Raw genomic sequence first — 18,059 nt, forward strand, 5'->3', positions numbered from 1 at the left:
ATGAACATATAGGCTATATTTCTTCAATTCAAACAATTTAAGTTTGTACACACGCTGCATTTTCATACTTACGGCTCTTACGATATAAACTGTGTAATGCAACAAAGAGAGCTGCGGCCTACGTGCCAAATTTGTAAGTTAACGTACAGGTGCTATAGTGTAAGCGAAACTTTGGAGAATGTAAACCTTCCGTAGTGGATGCACACCATCACTAAAATGATCAGTGAGAGCTTACCGTCAAAAAACACATCCACTAGTGAAGGTGAACAATCACTGTACTAGCCTAGGGAAAGTGTACAGTAGCATAGTAACCCTTAGTGAAGGTGTACCATCGCTACTCCCAGAGTATTAACAGTGAATCCAACAATGCTACCACGCATCAGCATGAATGTGATTGTCGTCAGCTTGTTATTGTTATGTTATATAGCAGAGCAGTTATGGTTGACCGTAGTGCAGCTACAGTTTACGGTAGTCCAGCTGTGGTTCAAATGGCTCTGAGCATTATGGGACTTAACATCTGAGGTCATCAGTCCCCTAGACTTCGAACTACTTAAACCTAACTAACCTAAGGACATCACACATATCCATGCCCGAGGCAGGATTCGAACCTGCGATCGTAGCAGCAGCGCGGTTCCAGACTGAAGCGCCTAGAACCGCTCGGCTACACTGGCCGGCAGTGCAGCTGTGGTTGACAGTAGTGCAGTTACGGTTCACATCAGTGCAACTATGGTTCAATCAATGAAGTTCTACGAACATCTTAGAGTGCAACGAGGAAATCTCACTTATAAGTCTGTCTTCATGGACGAGACCAAATTAATACAAGCTGTAACTGAAGAAGGTAAGATTAAGTACTATGTTTACGATGAAGAACTGTGTGATGCTCATGTAATGACTGACCAAGGTGGACACGACCAAGTGATGAAATTCTTAAAGTAAAAATTCTGTAAAATAACGTATAGAGATGTCCAAATTTATCTTAATGTGTTTGAGCCTTGTTTACAAAAGGAAAAAGGTCAGAAAAAAGGGATAGTAGTGAAGACAATGCTGTTTAAGGAGCTGATGTCCAGATGTCAAGTTAATCGACTTCCAATCGCAACCAGATGGAGATTACAAATTCGTAATGGTTTATCAGGATCACCTCACTAAATTCGTTGTTCTCATGCCACTGAAGTCCAAAACAGCTGAAGAGGTATATGATAACACTATTGACATTTTTACATTGTTAGGCGCTCCTTCAGTATTGCAGCCTGACAATGGTAGAGAGTTCGTTTACAAAATAATGAGAAACGTAACTGAACTATGGTCCAATTTTAAGATTGTCCACGGTAAACCTAGACAGTCAGATCCAAGGCAGCGTAGAGCGAGCAAATCAAGACACAGAAAATATGCCAACTACGTGGATGCAGGAGCACAACACAGCAGAGTGGAGCCGTGAATTAAGATTTGTGCAGCTAATGAAGAATAGAGCTGTACGTTTTGGAATTGAAAGATCGATGTTTGAGTGCCCTCCTATACGTCGTTGGTCTTCAACAAGTTTACCTCCTGAAGCACTGATGAACGTTAACCCTGTAGATGACCTTGAAAATATAAATATTCGAGCGAGTGTTAGCAGTGAGACAGGGACTGAAACGTTGCAGGATAATGATCATAGTAAACGTCCACTGAGAGATGATAACATACAACAGGAACAGAGGTTGAGTACAAAGAGAAAGAAAGTATTCCTGACAATAATGACTACTGCCTGACTGATGTAGACGAGTCAAATCATGCTATTAAAAAACACAGAACTGAATCGTACAAGTGCTTAGAAGAACAAGCGCAAAGAATGCGGCAGTGTTCAGATGGTTGCTTTCCAACAGTGGAAAAGGGCTGTTCTGTGTGAGTTCCAGTTCCCGACTTCGATAGAGGAAGAGGAGATGCTAGGTCGATCTTCGGTGTCGTCCTCAAGACAACGGCCGATGGCTTCTACCGAATCGGGACGAGAGATGGTGTGCTGAGAGAACTATACACACGGTAATAAATAGTTTGTTTTTAAATAATTATGGAAGTGACGATACGATATGCCACTGCGGCTACAACTACAACATTTTGTTTCAGGTCTCAATTCAGTACTTGCCGTCTAAGAATAATTTCACAGAAGGAAGTTCCAGCAGAGAAAACTGTTGTCCTGAGAACAGTTCCGACGTCTCAGTGGATGGGAAGCGGCCTGGCAACTGCCAGCAAAAATATCAGCGTCTTAGATGGTTTTGCAAAAACAAAAATGTGATGTGCAACTCAAAGTGCCATGATGCAAGTCCTTGCTGCAATAAACGAACTTTACATAATATGACTATGTTTTCAATACTGATAAATGCAGTTTCGAATACGACTGTTTTGTTATAACAGCCATGGTTCACGTTCCTTACCTCTTGGTAGTGAAAGTATACATTCACTAGTGATAGTGCACTATCCCTAGGCAGTGTGTATTATTTGACAGAACTGGAATCAGTAGTCCACTTTCACTAAATGAGCCAGCGAAGGTGCACTATCACCTGTGATGGTATACTTTGGTATACTTTCTCTGAAACTTCCACTACAACAGAGGCACTTGCAACAGCACTTGCTTACTACATCACTAGACTATTACAGACAGTTGTTGCTGCATCCACTGTGACACATTGTTGCAGGGTTCATTATGTCACATTCTTGTCGCATTCGCGAAAGTTGCTTCATGAAATAACCGGTTGATAAAAGGCGGTCAGCTTTACCCCAAGTATCTCAGATGGTCAACTTCACTACAATTCCACGAAGAACTTGCAAAGTTTTGTTTGTGTGTCTGTGAAAATACGTAAATATAATAGCCATTTATTACTGTTTTGGTTGTCATTCTTGAGGGTCAATGCACAGTGTACATAAGAGTTAGACACGTGAGTTGTTTTATGTCAGTCACACGAATGAAAATTTTAGACGATTAAAAAAGTTACAGAATTTGTCCTTCTGAAAACGATTAGCGTTCATACTGGGGTTCGAAATATTATACACTAACTGTTATAATGCAGGCTGGTGGAAGCGGTAGTATGCTATGGGAATCTCCCGCGCTTGCTTGGGACCTGTGTTAGTAATCGAAGACACGCTGACAGCTGCGAATCACATGCATCCCTTCATGCTTGATGTCTTCTCCCACGGCAATGTTATCTTTGAGTAGTATAATTGTCCATGTATCTGAGCCAGAACAGTGCTACAGTGGTCTGAGGAATACTATAGTGAATTCACGTTGATGTCTTGGCGAATTCGCCTGATGTAAATCCTACGGAACCCATCTGGGTCGCTATGGTGCCGTCACCGCATACGCAAAACAGCGGCCAGTGATTTATACGAATTACATGGGCCGTGCCTAGACATCTAATGCTACATACCTCCATAAAACTACCAACATACTCTCGAATCCCTGATACGCAGACTCAATGATGTATTTGTTCCAAAGACGGGCAAACAAGCTACTAACAAGGGAACCTCCCCATCGCACCCCCCTCAGATTTAGTTATAAGTTGGCACAGTGGATAGGCCTTCAAAAACTGAACACAGATCAATCGAGAAAGCAGGAAGAAGTTGTGTGGAAGTATGAAAAAAATAAGCAAAATATACAAACTGAATAGTCAATGCATATGATGTACAACATCAAGGGCATTCCGATCTGATGAGCGCCGTGTTCAAATCTACCCTCGAGCGAAAATTTTAATTTTTTATTTTCAGACAATTATTATCTGTCCGTCCGATGCGATCACTTTTTTGGGAGTGATTATCACGTCCACAAGAAAACCTAAATCGGGCAAGGTAAAAGAATCTTTTTATCCATTCGCCAAGTGTACAAGTTACGTGAGTCGACAACATATTCTTGTCATATGACGCACATGCCGTCGCCAGTGTCGTATAGAATATATCAGACGTGTTTTCCTATGGAGGAATCGGTTGACCTATGACCTTGCGATCAAATGTTTTCGGTTCCTATTGGAGAGACACGTCCTTTTGTCTACTAATCGCACTGTTTTGCGGTGCGGTCGCAAAACACAGACACTAAACTTATTACAGTGAACAGAGACGTCAATGAACGAACGGACAGATCATAACATTGCGAAAATAAAGTAGGTAAACATTTTCACCCGACGAAAGACTTGAACCATGGACCTCTCATTCCGCAGCTGCTCACGCTAACCACGAGACCACGGCGCTCCTGAGCTCGCGCTATTCTTGATGTTGCTTATCTTGCACATGGATTACTCAGTTTGTATATTTTGCTTATTTTTTCATAGTTCCACACAACTTCTTCCTGTTTTCTCGATTGATCTGTGTTCAGTTTTTCAAGGCCCATCGAATGTGCCAACCTATAACTAAATCTGAGGGGGATGCGATGGGGAGGTTCCCTTGTAAGCAGGAGGTCATAGTGTTTTTAGTCACCGGCGTATTTCTGTTGTTTTGTTGTATGTAGAGTCTGAAAGCTTGCATTATATTTTCCAAACATATTTAAAAATTGCCTCGATTAATCAATCATGCATCAGTACAGTTTGTAGGAGTTTCTCTGGCTTGCCTAGTACGGGATGTGAGATTTTGGTCACCAGAGGAACAAAGAACCGACCGTTTCTCCTTTCCATTTTAATGCGCTATGTTGCCTACATATTTGATCCATCCTTCTATCATGGCGTATATGTATTTAACATAGTTAACTGCTAATATCCAAATGCAGCCTCACCAAAAGCCTCCCACGTTCCACAAGAGAAGGTAAAACTCTGTGTTGGTCGCACAAGCTTTAAATGACGCCTTCGGTGTGAGTGTTCAAGTTGCTTGGGAGCTGTTATCATAAGCATGGCACTCAGCATCTAAATTGCATCGGGCGGCATGACTCTCTCTATGTTGGTCGACATGAGACTTCTCTGAAGTTTGTTGGGATCGAGGAACTTTCGCAGCTTGATCTCTCTTAGAACTATCCGCTAAATCAGATTTACATTTTCGAGGCTTATAGTAGCTGTTTTAAATATGGCTCTCGGGCTTATCGTCCGATTTTATTGTTATATCTCCGCCAAAACTCACCATGTATGCGAGGTTGTGTAGGAACTCAATATCATAAACCACGCGCACAGTAAGGTTGGATTAGCACTGTCACAGAGTAATCTATAAGACACTAAAATTAGCCGACCATCGCACCAGTGTCGTCTGCGTGGCACTCATGTACACAATATATAAAGAAACTTTAATAACACTCAAAAACATAGAACTTCTAATGTAGCTTTTCGTTTTCCTCAGCGTTCAAACTACCTCCATACCAAATACTATCGAAATCGCTTAGCACTGTCACAGAGTAATCTACAGACACTAAGATTAGCCAACCATCGCGCCAGCGTCATCCACATGGCACTCATGTATACAGAATTTAAAAAACGTTAATAGTACTCAAAAAGATACAACTCTCCAATGTAGCCCATCATCTTCCTCGGCGTTCTAGCTACCTCAATCCCAAATACCATCAGAATCGGTTCAGCCGTAGAGTCGTGAAAACGTAGCGGAGTGAATTGCTTTGACAATAAATAATACTGATATTAATATTGAAGTATGGATTAAACACGATGACAATTGAATAAGCATTGTAATGGTTACGTCGAATCGTATTACGTAGAACATATCGACCAATAAAAGCATTTTCACAGATATGATAAAATTGAAAAGTGAAAGAGTAAATAACTTTCTCAGGCCTAAATATTTTCCTTAATTTGAGTAATATTGCCGGCCGCTGATGGCCGCGCGGTTCTAGGCGCTTCAGTCTGGAATCGCGCGACCGCTACGGTCGCAGGTTCGAATCCTGCCTCGGGCACGGATGTGTGTGATGTCCTTAGGTTAGTTAGGTTCAAGTAGTTCTAAATCTAGGGGACTGATGACCTGAGATGTTAAGTCCCATAGTGCTCAGAGCCATTTGAACCACTTTTTTGAGTAATATTGCACTACACACTTTGTAAAGTAGCCTGTCTTCTTCACCAGGTTTCAACCTATCTCACGCCAAATTTCATGGATATCGGTTCAGAAGTTTAGTTGTCAAAATGTAACTAACGGAGTTACTTTCGCATTTATAATATTAATATGGAAGGGGGAAGATTTGTCTGATGACATAGAAGAAGAAACAGAAGATGGGGGATCCAGCATTAGAATCAGAATTTAAGAGAGCCTTGGAAGACTTAAGATGAAGTAAGGCAGGAGGGACAGATAACATTCCATCAGAATTTCTTATATCATTGGAGCAAGTGGCAACAAAACCACTATTCACGTTGGTGTGTAGAATGTATGAGTCTGGCGACATACCATCTGATTTTCGGAAAAAAATATATCCACACAATTCCGAAGACTGCAAGAGCTGCCAAGTGCGAGAATTATCGCACAATCAGGTTAACTGCTCCTATATAGAAGTTACCGACAAGAATAATATGCAGAAGAACCGCAACAAAATTGAGGATATGTTAGATGATGAGCAGTTGGGCTTTAGGAAAGGTAAAGATACAAGAGAAGCAATTATGACGTTGCGATTGATAATGGAGGCAAGACTAAAGAAAAATGAAGACGCTTTCATACGATTTGTAGACTTGGAAAAAGCGTTCAACAATTTAAAATAGGTCAAGATGTTCAAAATTCTGAGAAGCTGGTAATATACTATACGTACAAGAGCCAAGAGGGAAATAATTACGAGTTGACGATCAAGAACGAAGTTCTCGGGATAAAAAAGTGTAACATAGGGATGTACGTTTTCGTCCATCTGTTCAATGTATACATCGAAGAAGCAATGATGGAAATAAAAGAAAGGTTCAGGAGTAGGATGAAAATTCAAGGTGGAAGGATATCATTGATACGATTCGTTTATAACATTGCCATCCTGAGTGAAAGTGAAGAAGAGTTAGGGCCTACATGATATGCTGAATAGAATGGACAGTCTAATGAGCAGAGGATATGGATTGAGAGTAAATCGAAAAAAGATGAAAGTAATCAGAAGTAGCAAAAATCAGAACAGCGAGAAACTTAACATCAGGATTGATGATCACAATGTAGATGAAGTTATGGAATTCAACTACCTAGGTAGCAAAATAACCAATGACGGACGGAGCAAGGAGGACAACAAAAACAGACTAGCATTGGAAAAAAGAGCATTCCTGGCCAGGAGAAATCTACTACTATCAAATATAGGCCTTAATTTGAAGAAGAAATTTCTGTGGATGGACGTTTCGAGCACAGCGTTGTATGGTAGTGAAACATGGACTGTGGTAAAACCGGAACAGAAGAGAATCGAAGCATTTGAGATGAGATGTGGTACTACAGACGAATGTTGAAAATTAGGTGGACTGATAAGGTAAGGAATGACAAGGTTCTGAACCGAATCGGAGAGGAAAGGAATATGTGGAAAACACTGACAAGGAGAAGGGACAGGATGATAGCACATTTGTTAAGACATCAGGGAATTACTTCCATGGCATTTGAGGGAGCTGCAGAAGGCAAAAATTACAGAGTAAGGCAGAGATTGGAATACATCCAACAAATAACTAAGGACGTAGAGTGCAAGTGCTACTATGGAGCTACTATGACATGAAGAGGATGGCACAGGACAGGAACTCGTGGCGTGACGCATAAAAACAGTCAGAAGACTGATGACTCAAAAAATGGGTAAGCGTGGTTTCAACCATTGCCACGTATTAGGAACTTCCAAACGATAAATATAACAACTAAAAGAAAAGAATTTCTATCAAAAATCTGTAGTTAATTAACATAAAATGTTTTGTAAACTTCGCGGTCAGCTTTGCTTCAGCAGTCAACTTAGTCAACTTCACACCATTTGACAGCATTTCTATATTTGCAACGTTCGCTACGCTGTAGTGCCAGGTCGTTATTATGACTGGAGCACGTATTTCGGTTCTCGAAGTCGGACTTGTCTCGACCCAATTAAACCGTGATGAGCAGCTGCAATACACAGCTGCGAGAGGATTTGCGAATATAACGCCCACAGCTGACGGTTTATCCGTCGCGACACAGTGAACATGCGGTATGATTTACATGTTGCACTGAGGTTCGTAGCAAATTCAAACACTTATTCTTTTATTTTCACGACGTCGTGTTGAAGTTCCACGTACGGCTTCAGCAAGCAACTTGTGTTTGAAATTCAGGACTCGTGTAACTCTGCACAACGAATCGTGGCGTGTAATACACACAGTTTCACACAGTACAGATAGAAGAAATTCTGTTGCACCGATTTCACTGTCTGCGCTATACCAATGAGAAATAGCGCCATAGTGCCTTCTAACAAATGACTCCTGTACTAGAAATTCAGACTAGCATTTGCGAGGAGGTTAAGATCGACTTCTGTTTGCAGTTTGAAGCACATTCATATGCTGCTGATACCACATCTGCATTACTGGTTGTTTCGAAAAAGCTAAATATCCAAATCACTGGTTGTAGAGACTTAAAAGCGTTCGATTCTCTCCATACTTTAAACAGTATTACAAAGAACGAAAGTGGAATAAGTTTCTATTTATGGTTAATGACATTATTAAGTAATACGTACATACCGAAACCTTCTTGTGTTCAGACCGCGTCACATCGGAGTTAAGACTCAAGCTTTCAAAGCTTATCACCATCTACTTCATCAGGAGATGAGTATCAGTCGACAGCAAAGTCTGCATTTTTTATTGGGGAGTCCAAGCTTGTCGGATGATGTCACTTGGAATTCTAACATTTATAGACGCTATGACGTAACTGCGCAAATGCTGGAAATCGGCACTTCGGCAGTATGCCCCTTCTCCCCGCCCATCATCACTGGGCTGCGATTGAAGGGCGGAAAGGGAATGGAGACCATCCCAAACAACACCTATGCCCTTAAGATTTACGATTTTTGGCTGTTCTTATTTGATGACGTTCCGTCTAAAGTGCTCATCTCCACGTATCACTCAGACTGTAACGTCCATCTATGTTATGTTTTGTTACCGCACATGTGAATTTCTAACGCTTCTCTTGGAACGGAATTCCAATAACTCGATGAGTGGGAGAGGACCTCTGTTTTTTTCCTTTTTCTCGACGTTGATCTTGTACCATTTTGTATGGCTGTATTCCCTCATCACTGATTTCTCTTGATTTCTAAACTTGATGGGCCGGATGTTGCGCTCTGTACTATGCCACATTCACGTGGTACACTGTAGAACACAAGTACTCTTATTTCCAAACTGTCTGTCACTGATCGCAACAGTTCCTCAATTTTCCGCTGAGGTCAGAATAGTGGTGTAGTACCATATTTGCCATATGGGTTAAAAATAAACCGGAGGAAGACGAAAGTAACGAGAAGTATCAGATATGGGAATAGCGACACTTTGCATCAAAGCTGGTGATCATGAAGTAGATGAAGTTAAGGAATTCTACTTCCTAGGCAGCAAAATAACCGACGACAGATCGAGCAAGGAGGACATCAAAAGCTGACTAGCACTGTCAAAAATGGCATTCCTTGCCAAGAGAAATCTACTAGTATGAAACATAGGCCTTAATTTGAGGAAGAAGTTTCTGAAAATGTACGTATGTGGTTGGGGATTGGGGTGTTTGAGGGAAGAGACCAAACTGCGAGGTCATCGGTCTCATCGGATTAGGGAAGGATGGGGAAGGAAGTCGGCCGTGCCCTTTCAAAGGAACCATCCCGGCATTTGCCTGGAGCGATTTGGGGAAATCGCGGAAAACCTAAATCAGGATGGCCGGACGCGCGATTGAACCGTCGTCATCCTGTACGTTTGGAGGACAGGATTGTTTGGTAGTGAATAATGGACTGTGGGAGAACCTGAACAGAGGAGTATCGAAGTGTTTAAGATGAGATGCTGCAGAAGAATATTGAAAATCAAGTAGTCTGACAAGGTGAGGAATGTGTAGGTCCTCCGCAGAAGTGACGAAGAATGGAACATAAGGAATACACTGACAAGAAGAAGAGAGCGAATGGCAGAACATATGTTAAACATTAGGGACTTCCACGGTACTAGAGGGAGCTGTGGAGGAAGAAAGATATTGGAATGCATCTAGCAAATAATTGATGACGCAGTGGTGAAGTGCTACTCTGAGATGAAGACATATGCGCAGGGGAGGAAAAAAAAGTCAAAACCCAAGTGATCATTACCTTATCTTCGCACTCCATATAATAAAGTATTCAGGAGAGGATACTTTTTCACGAGATGGTTGAAACTACGCTCATTTATATAACGATCTCTTTGAATCGGTATTCTATACACAGAATGATCCAATCGTCCATCCACTTTATGTTCAGCCAACACGTCCAAATACGGCAACCTGCCTTCCGTTTCTACTTCCGTAGGAAACCTGATGTAGTCCAAGAACTGATGCTGTAGATCCGTTTCCTCAGGCCAGTTGAAAAACGTGTCGTCCACGTAACTATTGAAACAATTTGAACGGAAAGGAGAAGAATGTAAAACTGGTTCTTCGAAATATTCCATAAAGCATTTAGCAATAGCTGGTGATTATGTAGAGCCCATAGCCGCACCGTCGGTCGTGTAATATTTTACGTACGTTGTACAGAAAATAAGCGGACGTCCCCAAGTGTGGAAAAAGGTTCATAATGCCAGGTGGAAAATGGCTAGCTACAAGCACCAATACATCTGGTACCAGTACTTCTGTAAACTATCGTAATATCACTTAGGGCTTGCTGTACCCCTTTCAGTATCTCAATGAGAGCATCAGATTTCTGGATGTGATGGCTGCAGTTGCCGACAGTATTTTTCAAGAGTTGGAGAAGAAATCTAAGGAACGTCAGTATAGAGGTAAATTCTTGGTCACAGGAATTAAGATAAGCAAAAACATAAAGACGTGGTTACATGATTGTGCATGAATACAATGTCTAGATACAATGTGTGTCAGAAATATGTGAAAACAACTATTCAGTTCCATTATAACACAGCTAACGTAATTTAATTTTGCCGTATTGATAAATAACAAAGATTTTGAGTGAAGAAAATTAATACAATCAGCTCTGCAAGAAAGTGTACGTCATAATTTTAAATGTAGCATCCTCAGCGGCATCACTGGTAGTGGTTTCGAATCTATACTCAATGTGCTTTTGCACAGTGTATAGATAAACAGTGTGAGAATGGAATGATTTGTTTTGTCGGTTGCCGTTTTGGCTATTTGCACTTATTTACAGCCAATTTAAACGTTGAAAAAATGTGCATATTTATAAAAAATGCCTTCTGAGTTCCGTTAAGAAGTTATTTGGTTAGAACTAGGCAAACTGGGTGTTTCAAGAGGATAATGATCCAAAAATCGCAGCCGTCTCTGTACACCGTGAAAACAAGACAATGGGATGTCCACAGTGGATTCGTCTGCAGTGTCTCCGGATACAAATCCGATCGGAAATGTTAAAATGAAACTTAAAGGAAAGCCAATATATACTTTTAAGCAGTTCTCATATAAAATCAGGACGATATGGAGATCGTTACGGAGAGAATATGCAGAAAATATCGTGAAAAGCATACCAAAACAGTGCCAGTCTATAATGGATAGACCGAGCAAGGTGGCGCAGTGGTTACCACACTGGACTCGCATCCGGGAGGACGACGGTTCAATCCCGCGTCCGGCCATCCTGATTTAGGTTCTCCGTGATTTCCATAAATCACTCCAGGCGAATGCCGGGATGGTTCCTTTGAAAGGGCACGGCCGACTTTCTTCCCCGTCCTTCTCTAATCAAATGGTCTCTACCCCCAAACAATCCAACATTCTATAAAAGATAATGGCGACGATTGGATTAACTATTAGGTAATTATCCAATTACTAATATGTATTTTCATGTAAACATATATTAATAATAGTGTCTTTTATTTCATAAGGTTAACGGCGTACGCTTTCTTGTAGAACTGACTGTACCTGCCTGTGTTGGTGATCTATGCTGAGATGCCGAAAGTCATCGTATAGCGATATACTCATATACAGATGGTGGTAGGATTGCGTTCACAAGGAATAAAGGGCAGTGTATTGAGAGAGCTGTCTTTTGTACTAAGGTGAGTCATATGGAAAGGTTTCCGACGTCATTATGGGCACACGACGGAAATTAACACGGAATGATAGTTGGAACTAGCCGCATAGGACATTCCATTTCAGAAATTGTTAGGGAATTCATTATTCCGAGATCCACAGTGTGAAGGGCGTGCATAGAATACCAAATTTTAGGCATTACCTCTCACCACGGACAACGCAGTGGCCGACAGCCTTCGCTTAACGACCGAGAGCAGCAGCGTTTACTTAGAGCTGTCAGTGGTAACGTGAAATAACCGCAGACATCAATGGGGGACGTACGACGAACGTATCCATTGGGAGAATGCGGCGAAATCTGGCGTTAACGGGCTATGGCAACAGACGCTCGACGCAAGTACCTTTGTTAACAAAACTATATCGCCTACAGCGCCTCTCCTGGAATCATGATCATATCGGTTGGACTCGACTGGAAAACAGTGGCCTGGTCACTTGTTAGGAACTAATGTGCAGTTCGACTATGTTGCAGACCCCACGAAGCTATGGACCCAAGTTGCCAACAGCTCACTGTGCAAGCTGGTGGTGTTTCCGTAGTGGTGTCAGCTGTGTTTACTTGGGATGGTTCAAATGGCTCTGAGCACTATGGGACTTAACATCTGTGGTCATCAGTCCCCTAGAACTTAGAACTACTTAAACCTAACTAACCTAAGGACATCACACACATCCATGCCCGAGGCAGGATTCGAACCTGCGACCGTAGCAGTCGCGCGGTTCCGGACTGCGCGCCTAGAACCGCTAGACCACCGCGGCCGGCTTACTTGGGATGGACTGGGACCTCTCGTCCAGCTGAACCTATTATTGAATGGAAATTGTTATCTTCGGCTGCTTTGAGACCATTTGTTTCCATTCATGAACTTCAAGTTCCCATTGAAGATGGAATTTTTATGGACGGCAATCCGCCACGTCACGGGGCCACAGTTGTTTGCGATTTGGTTTGAAGAAATTCTGAAAAATTCCAGCGTATGATTTGGCCATCTAGGTCGACCGACATAAATTCCATCGAACATTTATGGGACATAATCGAAAGGTCAGTACCGGCAACAAATTCGCAATTGTATACAGGTATAGAGGCAGCATGGCTCAATATTTCTGCATAGGACTTCAACGACTTGTTGAATCCATGGCGCGTCGAGTTGCTGTACTAAGCTGGGCGAAAGGAGGTCCGACACGATATTAGGAGGTATCTTTAGACTTTTATCAAGTAACTGTAATGCAAAGGAATTCACATTATTTTCGATACAAATGATTGAGTAGTTCCAAGTATGTATTGATTCCATTCTGTACTCATGCTCTCACGTTTAATTTAAGATGAAGATTAATTTTGGAATGTCTGTGAAGATAATATTAGTTTTTCAGTTTCTGTTCCTTTGTTCAAAGGATAGTGTTATATTGACTAAGATACCATTGGAGAAAGATGTAAAAGAGCAAAATATTTTTCCTCTCTGATGATTTTTTCCAACGAGTACAAACTCTAGGGATTGATCGATGAGAAGATACGGTACAAGAAATGTCTAATGAACTTATGTCCTGAAATACATGGTTTCCATGATGCAAACCATTTATTCATCGTATTTTGTTACAGAGACTACTGTTTAAATACGCGCTGTACCATGCACCCACAGTTAGAGTATGCTTGGTTTCCTCCTAGAGGGTGGTACTGTTCCTTATACGTTATGCCCTAGCGCCCTCTCCTGTCTTCGTAATTGGTAATGTTGCGTCCGATTCACTTCTCTTGCTGACTTATCTTGTAGTGGATGTGATACAAAATTGTACACAGTGGTTCCGTATTCTAACTGAGAGGTTGCCAACATGGTGTTTACTTACGGAAAGCCAAATGGCAAAGGGCGGCGGACAGCAAGGTTGTATCAGAGACGTATCCCCGTCGACAACAATCTCAGTGTTCAATGTTTCCAACAGTGTTTGCCAATTATCTGAGACACGGTACAGGAAGCAGGAAATCGTGAAGGACGTAGCCGAAATATTCGGACTCCATTTGGAGGAAAATGTGATTAACACTGTGAAAAGGCGACCGCCATGTCAGTACCAGGCAGTTGGCCCGCCAGTACAGGGTAAGCCAGACGACCGTGTGGAACATTCTCAATGACAATTGCTACTACCCTTATCACTTGCAACATGTTCAGGGCTTACTAGCGACAGACTTTCCATTTTGGGAGCAGTTTTGACACTGGTTTCTTCCCCAGGCTTCAGGATACCCGAATTTGTGTCGTCCATCCTGTCCGCAGATGAGGCCACTTTTACACGGAATGGTATCTTCAACTTTCATAACAGTCGTCTGTGGGATAGTATACACAACCCCCATAGTATGGTGACAGCGAACCATCAGCATCAGTGCAGCTGAAATGTGTGGGCCTGGATAATTGGCGACCGTATTTTAGGACCAGTCTTCCCTCCACGTTGCCTAACAGCCCAGAACTGTCGGCGTTTCTTGCGCGTGACTTTACTTCCCCTCCTGGAAGAACTACCACTGATGATTCGAAGGGTTATGCGGCTGCTACATCATGGTGCACCAGCCCACTTCGCCGTTAACGTCCGGACGCATCTCAATAGTGTCTTCCCTGATCAATGGATGGGACGAGAGGTCTAATTTCATAGCCTCAACCCGTGAATTTTCTGGTTATGGGGCCATCTCAAGAGTATCGTGTATGCAGATCCCATTACGGATATGGAGACACTGTAACAGCGTATTCATGCTGCCTTTGACAACGTTCGGATGTAGCCTCGCTGATGTGAACTTGTGAGACAGTGCATGTTGCAGTGCGTACGCACATGTATTGAGGCACGTGGAAACCATTTTGAACAGATACTGTAACTGTGGCTGCATGGTATAGCGCACATTTTCAGTTTGCGAAAACGACGTATCAGCTTTGAGTCAGGAATAAACGCTATAGTGATTTTACTGTACCACAAAAACTCCTTGAAATTATTTTGTTTGTTATATAACTCGTTTCGTTACGTTTCTTGTTGCAGGGAATGCTGTTGGGCGCGTGGAGCGGCTTGTTGGTGGCGCTCCTGGCGGCCTCACACGGTAACGGTAAGAGTCACATGACCACGTAGACATCGATATCCGTGATCTTGGGTTAGCACCGCTAAATGGAGGACACAGGTTGAGCTCAAGGTCAGGTACGAGTCGCAGTCTTCTACGTACTGTCGTTATGTCCTCTGTATACATCAGACTGAAATTCAAAAATGCATTATATTATAACTTAATTAGCTGTGTGTTTTCCAAATATATCGTGGGCTTACACGAGGTAACTGAGACATCTAAACGCTGTACTGTGATGGTTGTATGTCCAGGATGCGCCTATTAATTACATATCCCGGATGCACTTTCGACTCTGCAGCGGAGTGTGCGCTGATGTCAAACCTTTTCGCAGATTAAAACCGAGTGCCAGACGGGGACTCAAACCCAGGCCCTCTCCCTTTCACACCAAGTGCTCTACCGACTGAACTACCCAAGCACGGCTCATGACCCGGCCTCAAAGCGCTAATTCCACCACTACCTCGTATCCTACCTTCCGAGCTTCATAGAAGCTTTCCGCGAAACTTGCAGAACTACCACTCCTGGAAGAAGGGATGTTAGAGAGGTATGGTCATAGCCTGGTGTACTGCTTCGTCCACATCCTTTCTTCTACGAGTGATAGTCCTGCAAGTCTCGCAGAAGAACTTCTGTGAAGTTTTGGAATGTAGATGTTGACATAACGACGGAATTAAATCTGTGAGGACGAGTCGTGAGTCGTAGCTGGGTAGCTCAGTCCAGCCGGCGCGGTAGCTCTGCGTTTTCGGTCAGAGGGTTGGCTGCCCTCTGTAACAAAAAAACCGACTGAACGGATCAACGATGAACTTTAACGGGTGTCATGGGTCGTCCGCCACGAACAAATGCAACGAACAATAGTGAACATAATGAGATCAGCAAAAAAAAAAAAAAAAAAAAAAAAAAAAAAAAAAAAAAAAAAAAAAAAAAAAAGGTCGGTAGAACGCCTGTTCGCCAAAGTCAAAGGTCCTGTGTTCGAGACCCGGTCCCACATGCAATTTTTATCTGCCATTAAGTACATTTATTATAAAATATATATATATAGGCTGAAGCGGAACCCAGGTTTCCCGCTTACTAGGCAGGTGCACTGGCCACTAAGCCACCTTGGCCCATTGCTTAGCACAACTGCACGGATTACCCTGGCATGCCTCCCTCCTCGATCCAAATCCTCACTGGCGCCCCAGTCTACTTTAAATTCCCCGTTACACAATAACAGAATTGCCGGTGCCCTCCATGTTCTGGAATAACACCTCCGCATCGAACGTAAATGGGTGAGCGAGCCTGAAACCCATGTGCAGGTACTTACACAAATGAAATTACACAATTTCAGAGACTTTACTTGTCTCGATGTGGAGGTGCTATTCCAGAACATGGAGAGGTTCAGCGATTCTGTTCGTGTACAAGGGGGAATTTAAAGTGGGTTAGGTGGCAGCGAGAATTTTATCGAGGAGGGAGGCATGCCAGGGCAATCCATGCAATTGTGTGAACTAATGTGCCAAGGTGGCTTATTGGCTAACGCACCTGCCTAGTAAGCAGAAGGCTCGGGTCCGATTCCCGGCCTTGATACAAATTGTCTCTCGCCACTTCAGTCTATATGCACAAAATTATAACTGTATGAGACCAATAAAGTTTCTGACATTGCGTCATTTGGTTTTATATTTATAATGTGTGGCAGATTGGCTCGAAATATGTAGAGGACTGTTAATTCTACCGTGATTACATTGGATGCATTAGCTTTTCATTTTTTATTACGTCACAGATTTCTCAGGCGTTTAAAAAGACAGCACACCACAACTGTAGCGTTGGGCGGTGACCCACTCGCGGCCACGGTCCAAATCTACAAAGTCTTAGCAGTGCACGAGATGTATTACATAACGTATTGCTGCGTAGACATTCTCGAAAACTTTGTGGGCGCACCTAAATCATTTTTCTGCACTTACACCTGCACAGTCGGTCTACATAAGTGTCGCCTGCCTTGTTTCTGTCGGCGACACTGTGTTAAAACTGTCAGCACTCCCATATCACTAGTACCGTACCCTGTAGAAGTCCAACGGCTTTCAAAAGACACTCAGATCCAACCACAGGATTTAAAAGCGACCTACAACCCATTTCTAGTATCTCCTTCAAGAACAAAATAGAATGCCATTCTCAAGTTAATGAGAGGGGCAATCCAGAACATGGAGAGCCTCAGCAATTCTGTAGGAATTTAAAGTAGATTGGGGCGGCAGCGAGAATCTGTATCGAGGATGAAGGCATTCCAGACCTCCTCTCAATTGGGATTCACTGCCCTCTCTTAGTCTGCCTCGTCGTTATCAAACACTACCTCCAGCTGTCTGATGTCGCCACGTTCTCATATGAGACCTTTGTCTACCCACCAGCTGAACCCATCACCTCAAGGGACAGGAAATGAGCTTGCCTACTCTTTTTGTTTTCCGTAGCACAACATCAACTTTGTTGATCACTGACGATCACTCACTCCCGACTCACAAAACATTTTTAAAACCTCAGCTCCTCCTCAAATGGTCCACGACTAAATGACAAACCGAGCGAGGTGGTGCAGTGGTTAGCACACTGGACTCGCATTCGGGAGGACGACGGTTCAATCCCGTCTCCGGCCATCCTGATTTAGGTTTTCCGTGATTTCCCTAAATCCTTTCAGGCAAATGCCGGGATGGTTCCTTTGAAAGGGCACGGCCGATTTCCTTCCCCGTCCTTCCCTAACCTGAGCTTGCGCTCCGTCTCTAATGACCTCGTTGTCGACGGGACGTTAAACACTAATCTCCTCCTCCTCCTCCTCCACTAAATGACACCCGTCCTTCCCTGGCGAACTCTCCCGGCTGACAGGCCGGTATGACGAACACCGACACGGCTCCGTGAAATTACACTAAAAAAAAAAAAAAAGACCGATTGGGACGGAAATCTGTAGATGTGACGT

At 42.8% G+C, this 18,059-nt stretch overlaps 1 non-coding gene across 1 annotated transcript; it reads left to right on the top strand.

Annotated features, from left to right (window-relative positions):
• Positions 1-17,669: 17,669 nt before the first annotated feature.
• On the top strand, positions 17,670-17,742 carry Trnaa-cgc (transfer RNA alanine (anticodon CGC)). The gene has a single exon. It is a non-coding gene; the product is annotated as a tRNA-Ala (tRNA).
• Positions 17,743-18,059: the final 317 nt, after the last annotated feature.

The sequence above is a fragment of the Schistocerca serialis genome, chromosome 4 (assembly GCF_023864345.2).
Source record: "Schistocerca serialis cubense isolate TAMUIC-IGC-003099 chromosome 4, iqSchSeri2.2, whole genome shotgun sequence".
Classification (NCBI taxonomy): Eukaryota; Metazoa; Arthropoda; class Insecta; order Orthoptera; family Acrididae; genus Schistocerca; species Schistocerca serialis.